The sequence below is a fragment of the Carcharodon carcharias genome, chromosome 39 (genome assembly GCF_017639515.1).
Source record: "Carcharodon carcharias isolate sCarCar2 chromosome 39, sCarCar2.pri, whole genome shotgun sequence".
NCBI classification, from domain to species: Eukaryota; Metazoa; Chordata; class Chondrichthyes; order Lamniformes; family Lamnidae; genus Carcharodon; species Carcharodon carcharias.
In genome coordinates, this window is record NC_054505.1 from 1,614,457 (window position 1) to 1,621,576 (window position 7,120).

General features: G+C 45.1%; 1 long non-coding RNA gene across 1 annotated transcript; it reads left to right on the forward strand.

Moving 5' to 3' along the window:
- Positions 1 to 229: 229 nt before the first annotated feature.
- LOC121273110 lies at positions 230 to 6,619 on the forward strand. The gene is made up of 4 exons (XR_005941949.1): positions 230 to 248; positions 1,589 to 1,632; positions 3,617 to 3,654; positions 6,034 to 6,619. It is a non-coding gene; the product is annotated as an uncharacterized LOC121273110 (long non-coding RNA).
- The last annotated feature ends 501 nt before the right edge of the window (positions 6,620 to 7,120 follow it).

A 7,120-nucleotide genomic window follows, 5' to 3' on the forward strand; every position in this document is an offset into this window, starting at 1 on the left:
TTTCATTAACTGAATTAAAAGTGCCCAGGTCCTGGGATGTGATATTAACTCATGACTCCCGGCCCTTAGTCCAGGATTCATAATTAGGAGCTCCGTCAACCAACCGGTATGTCACTATTCACGTTACAATGGGCAATGAGCAGCACGAATTCGCTGCTCTGTGATTTGTTTCTCAAGCTCCTTCTGTTCTTGGATTCTAATGCTTATGTTTCCTTCTCAGGAAAGAAGCAAAGCAATCTGGAAACCAGGTGAGACCATTAAGTGTTGCATTTCAATGCCATGTGACCAACATAATGATCAGAAGCTAATGTTCAGCCAATTCGTATTCCAGAGAAGCATTGTGCCTTTTTAATTTGAGAAACAAGGTCTGCAGCTAACATTCTCAATGCAAAGGACAGACCAGCAAACAGATACACACATAAAGTGACACGTACACACACTCAAGGAATCATACCAGAAGGCAAGCAGAGATACTGGAGCAGTGACACACTCACAAGCGCACTCTTTCTCTCTTACATTTTCGCATACGCACTCAATTTCTCTCGCTCTCTCTCCTTCGCGCTCTGTGTGCTTTATTTATATATCACGCTCATTTAAAATATGCAGTGCAAAACATGGTGATGTCGGGGATCTACACTGAGACTTCATACATGCGAAACGCCCCTTCTCCCACTAAGCTACATGACCGCCTGCACCAATTTGGTCCACTGCACTGTTGAAGCTAATGCAGAGGCGTAGAAAGGAGTTGGCCCTTCGAGATGCTTCTGCCATTGAGTCTCTGCTTGTGAACCAACTGCATTATTCCCTCTCAGGGTGTCATTAGTCGTTGGTATCATCTTAGCCAGAGAGCAGTGGATGTTGAACATGCTCAAGGCTGGGTTAGAGATTGTGTGTTGTTCAAAGGCACTGACGTCGAGGGTTATGTTGGGGCGGGAGAGCGATGGGGCAGACAAGAAAATGGAGGTGAGAGCACAATCAGGTCAACCATGTACTTATGAAATGGCGGAGCAGGTTCCAGGCCCGAAAGGCCTGCTCGTGCTATTAAACCCCCCATGGTAATTAGGGAAACAAGTTAGGAGCAGCAGTGGGCCAATCTGTCCATCGAGCATGCTGCGCCACTCAGTAGGATAATGGATGGTCCGATTGTAATCTCAACCCCTCATCCCCGCCCACCTCGGACAACATTTCACCCCCTTGTTAATCCAGTGTTTTATCAATCCCTGGTTTAAAAACATTAAAGACTATACCCTCTGGCCTTTTGATGCCGCTTCCTGCGCGGCATCTCTCCTGCTGCGTGCGCGGGCTCACACGGACTGTGTGCGCGGCCTATCTTGCGCTGAGTGCGCGTGCACCCTCTCTTTCAAACATGTGCTGGTTTCATTCCCTTCAAAAATTTAGCCTTAATCCGCTGTAATAAGTATGGGTTTGAAACAGTTTCATAGAAACATGCGCCTGGTCACCCAAACAGGAAATCTTTTACACTTAGCACGGGAATCGTGGCTGCAGTAACTTCAGTGTTGCCTCATGTGCTTAATGACACGGATCATATCAGATGAAGTGACTAACTGATCATTTCTGTTGTTTGAAGGAATGCGGTGCCCTCTGGAGACTTAATCAACGAAAATGTTACATGTGAGTTCAGATAAATATTCCGACAACCTGAATTGTCCTTTGTGTTCAGAGATTTATCAGCACTTCATGAATAACCACCAGCAGGACATTATAGGAAGGTTGTAGAAAATATTGAAAATGAAAGTTTAAAAGTTGTAGAGTTGCAAATGTATATTTGTATGTGATTTCAGTTATACACATTGCTAAACGAAGCGATGCAAGTTAACAGTCCTTTCGCAATCCAATCAGGTGATTAGTAAAGGGGTAGAATTGAAAAGTAAAAACGTTAAGCGGAATCTCTGGCAAACCTTGGTTCCACCAATCAGTTCTGGGGACTATGCTGGTTAGCGTAGGATAAAAACACATGCACAGATTCTTGAATGGGTCTAGCATATTTACAAGGATGATCGAAGGATGTGCAAGTTCCAGCAGGGATTTATTATTGCTGGGTCTCGCTCCTTATTAAAAAGGGAGACTGAGGGACTATTTAATAGAGTTCTTTGAAAACATAAGAAAGATTCTAGTCGTGGGGAGAGCAAAACCAGAGGTTGTGAATATGTTATCTCTTTAGTAAACCAACAGTGTATTCTGAAGTTCTAACTTGAAATAAAAAGGGAAAAAAAGACTTGCATTTAGATAACAACCTACACCACGTATGGGCGACTTCAAAGTGTTTTGCAAGTGTTAAGGACATGATTTTCCCCACAGGGTTCTTATTAGAATCATAGAACTTTATTCATCGGCTGCAGCAGCAGTTACAAGCTTTCATCAAGCTCCACAACTAGAAGAAAACTCGTACCCTAAGGTCTCCTGTGCTTACAGTTGATTCTTTCACACTGTCACGCGATGCTGTTCAAGGCAATGTGTCTTAAAGCTACAGTCAACACATTCCATAAAGCTGCAATTACTGCAGCAATAAACTTGATGTTTGAAGTTTTCAACTGTATCAAAACTGGGCGCCATTATGCGCAAATCAAACTCCCACAAACAACGATGTGACAAACATCAGATATTTTCCTTTGGTGATGTTGATTGTTGAGTAAACACTGCCCAGGATACCAAAAATCATTCCCCGACTCTTCTGCGAAACGCCTTTCCGGGATTATTTTCATCTGCCAAGCCAGCCTTCCTTTGCAGTCCATTTCAGCAGTGCAGCGCCCCCTCAGTACTGCACTGGAATGCCCGCTTTGTTTTCTTATCATGAAGCACGGGAGTGGGACTTAACGACGGAATGTTTACCCAGAAATGCCGGGATGATAGATCACGCCACCCCTGAGAGTGGCCGTTCCGAATAATTTAAAAGGTTTAAAGAATAGGCTGTGTGAAGAATGAAGGGTAAATTATTGGCTGACCAACTCGAAACATAGAAACTTAGAAAATCGGAGCAGAAGGAGGCCATTCAGCCCTTCGAGCCTGGTCCACTACACAGTGGGTCCTATAACTCAATACTCCCACCATTACACCATACCTCCGTACTCTCCCCATACCCGTTGACGCCTTGAGTCTATAAAACTATTTCCTTCTGAAATATATTCAATGAGTTGGCCTCCACGGCCCTCTGTAGTATAAAATTCCATAGTTCCACCTCAGCCTGAGTGAAGATGTTTCACCACATATCAGCCCTAAATGTTCTACCCCGGTTCGTGACAATAAGACATTCCAATGTTGCATTTGTGATGTTGGTAACCAGAAAGAACCACACAATGTAAATCTGCACCCCAATTTCGTGAAAAATCCCTGCCCAATCCATTTCCTAGATTGAAGAAAAAATTGGGAATGAAACGCTAATTTTGAAACTGTATTCGCTCCCTCACGAGCAGTCAAAGGCCTGTGTGCGCCGGTTGACGAATAGCTGTTCCTAACTCTTGGCAGTAACTGTAACTTAATGAAGCATGTTCGAGAAAACAGGCCTACCATTGACATCAAACTCTTCACTGAAAGGGACGAATATTGCCAGCACTTACTCATCAATATGTGATTTTTAATATGCTGTTGTTTCATTTAGACGCTGTTCTTAACCTACAAACAATGCCGAAGAGACATGTAAGTTGAAATTGGGGATGTCTCGTTGGGGGCATGTGCGGGGCAAGGGGGTGTGCGCGTGAGGGGCTTTGCGGGTGAGGGGCTGTGCGGGTGAGGAGTGACCGGATGAGGGGCTTAGCGGGTGAGGGTCTGTGAGGGTGAGGAGGCTGTACGGGTGAGGCGCTGTGCGCAGGAAGGGTCTGAGCAGGTAGGAAGCTGTGTGTGTGAGGGGGTTTACGGTGAGGGTCTGTGCAGATGAGGGGCTGTGCGGGTGATGGTCTGTGCGGGTGAGGGTCTGTGCGGGTGAGGAGGCTGTATGGGTGAAGGGCATCCTGGTGTGTGAGGTGCGGGGTGGGGTGTATCCAGAGCAGTGGGCTGTGCGGGTGAGGGTCAGTGCGGGTGAGGGGCTGTGCGGCTGGGGGGGGCGAGCGGGTAATGGAGGTTACTTACAGTAGGCGGGGAGTTGGCCGGCGTGGTGCGGTTTGTGCTAGTGAGGGGGCGATTTGAATATCCTCGGATGCTTTCTTTTATTTTGCTCATTCAGACTCTTGGAGGATTCCAGCAATTACCCGCTTCATCCTTTTTCTGTTTTTTAACATCATAATCCTCTTGTCCGTTAATGAATTTTTATTCGAACTAATGCATTTTCAATCACGTTTTTAGAGTGTTTAAAATTGCCACCGAAATGCATGCGGGGAAGAGAATCCAACTGATCGATGTTTGTTTTAGCGGATTGAACAGCCGATTCTCAATAGGACATAAACAGAATTACCTGGAAAAACTCAGCAGGTCTGGCAGCATCGGCGGAGAAGAAACGAGTTGACGTTTCGAGTCCTCATGACCCTTCGACAGAACTTGCGTTCGAGTCCAAGAAAGAGTTGAAATATAGAGTTCAACTCTTTCTTGGACTCGAATGCAAGTTCTGTCGAAGGGTCATGAGGACTCGAAACGTCAACTCTTTTCTTCTCCGCCGATGCTGCCAGACCTGCTGAGTTTTTCCAGGTAATTCTGTTTTTGTTTTGGATTTCCAGCATCCGCAGTTTTTTTGTTTTTATCTCAATAGGACATGTTTGTTTCAAACTGAAGTGAAGAGCTGCTCCCTCTGCAGGGCATGAAGTGAATTGAAAATTTGCATGACGCTGTTGCTGCTGGACATTTTAAATACACTCCCAAAGAAGCGGATATAGCACTGTGCAGCAGTTATTGTTTCACTTCTGGTTTGTGTGCGGAATACAAGAAACATTACTATCGAAAAAAATCATATTTCTATTCTCTAGGCTGAACAAGCGTGAAATGCCAACGTCCGATATCAGCCATTATTGTATTCAAGCCTGAATGCTGAGTTGCCTCTATTATTGGTGCTTTGTTGATGAACGCTGAACAATTTATCTGGGGGTAAATTTGTAGCTGCACAGAGCACTGGTGCGAGTACGCGTGTACTGCTCTGCTTTTCATACTAGAAGCGGGACAAACTTGCATTGGAAGCAGCTCATAGAAAGTTCACTAGACTGAAGGGATTATCTGATTAGGAAAGTTGCGCATTGACACTTTTGGGTTCAGACGAACGAGAGGTGATCGGTTTGAAACCCAAAAGATACTAGGAGGTGTAGGGAGGGTGACACGGTAGATACTCTGAGGATCCCTCCCCTCCTGTGTGAATCTAGGCCTGGAGGCGAGTGCACAGATTAAAAAAGAGTGCCTCCCATTGAAAACAGAGATGAGAACCAAGTTCTTCCCTCAGAGGATCTTTTGCCAGGGGAATTATCCCCCCCAGAGAGTAATGGTGGCTGTGACATTGAATATATTGAAGACTGATTTAGGTAGAAATTTGGCTGACAAGGGAGTCAAGGGTTAAGGGGCGAGGGTGGGGGAATGGGTGGCAAGAAGATGCAGTTCAGTACACCATCAGTTCAGCCATGGCCTTGTCGAATGGCAGGGCAAGGTCGAGGGGCAGAATGGCTTACTCCTGATCCTCTTCCTTGTGTTGGTATATTCTTCTGCTGATCGGGATTCGGCCAAACAATGTGCATCCGCAAGATTCCCTTCCTATTGAAGTCAGAGGAACATTGGCGGATGATAGCGTATCACCTGCGTTGAGGTCAAAAATTCCTCCCTTATTTGGAATATCCTGTTTCCCTGCCTTTTCTGGCGAGTCCCTTCTTGTTAATACGAGAAACAACACACCCCTGTGCTAATCGCTTCACTGTGAAAAGTAACCGTGAGTCGATGCCTTTTAGCATTAAGGTCTGCTCCCCTTTAGCACCTGTTGAATTGACCAAGCCCTCTGTTCAGTGTTTGCCTCTTTCTCCCACGCTTCAACTGCTGATAGAATTTCGTGACATTTTATCAGGTTATAAAACGATTGTTTGAATTCCTGACCAATTGCACCATTGATTTCAGTGTCAGCGTCAGTGAGACACACCGACCAAGCCCAGAGTGAGGACTTCACCATCTATGCAGCGGTGAAGCTATAGGACAATTCCACGAATGCAGCGCCCACAGCGAGAAGTCCAGAACCGATCAGCCCAATGAACATGAACATGTGTCCCACTTCACCATTATGCAAGGAAACTCTTTGTGTACAGATAGTTTTCCTGAGGACCGGAAGCTACTAGTGAAGTACTGCCTCACTCCTGCAGTTAAGTTTACATCATGAGCCAGGTGAACTAATATCTTGAAACATAGGAGAAAGAGCGAGACTATTCGCCACCCTATCTTGCTGTTGGCGAATTATATCATGACTCTTCTGTAGCTATTCATTTCACTGTTTTTTTCTCCAAGTGATCTATGACAGTCCCTGCATAACAAGGAAGGAGTCCCCAATTTCTAATTGGCGCTTCCTGATATTATTCCTTAACTACCTCGCTCTATTTTAAAATCTATATATTCTGCTTTCTGGCCTCTCTGATCAAAGCAAATGGTTTAACTGCCTCTGCTTAATTAAATTTGTTAAGCATTGCAAACACCTTAACCTGATGACCCATCAATATTCGATCCTCAAGGTAACAGGAAGCGAGCCTATTCTCCTCATTTAACACCTTGAACGTGGTGCACCCGCTTCAAGGACAATGACCCAAGCCCGTGGTGTGATGACCAGAACTGAACAGTTACTCCAGATGGAACCTTACTGTGTGTCTGTGCACCTAACGCTTAACGTCGACCCCTTTTGCATTCCCGACGTCTTGGAGAGAATTTGGACTGCTTTGCTGCTTCCACACTGTTCAGGCGCAAATTGCGAACTTCCCACGTTTACCTCTCTGTGCTAAGGCGAGCAAATTCTTAACGCCCAGAAACTAAAAGCCTAAATCAATTGCCATTTCAGAGCGGGATTTTAGTGATGTTTATTGCTGGGGAAGCTCCCTTTTTTAATGTCATAGTAAGTTAATATGCTTTGGTAGATTTTTAATGTTATCCTAGTCTGGTTGTAAAGCAATCCCGCGCTTTCAGTTTCTCAATAAATACATTAACATTTGACGAATGAGCTGGT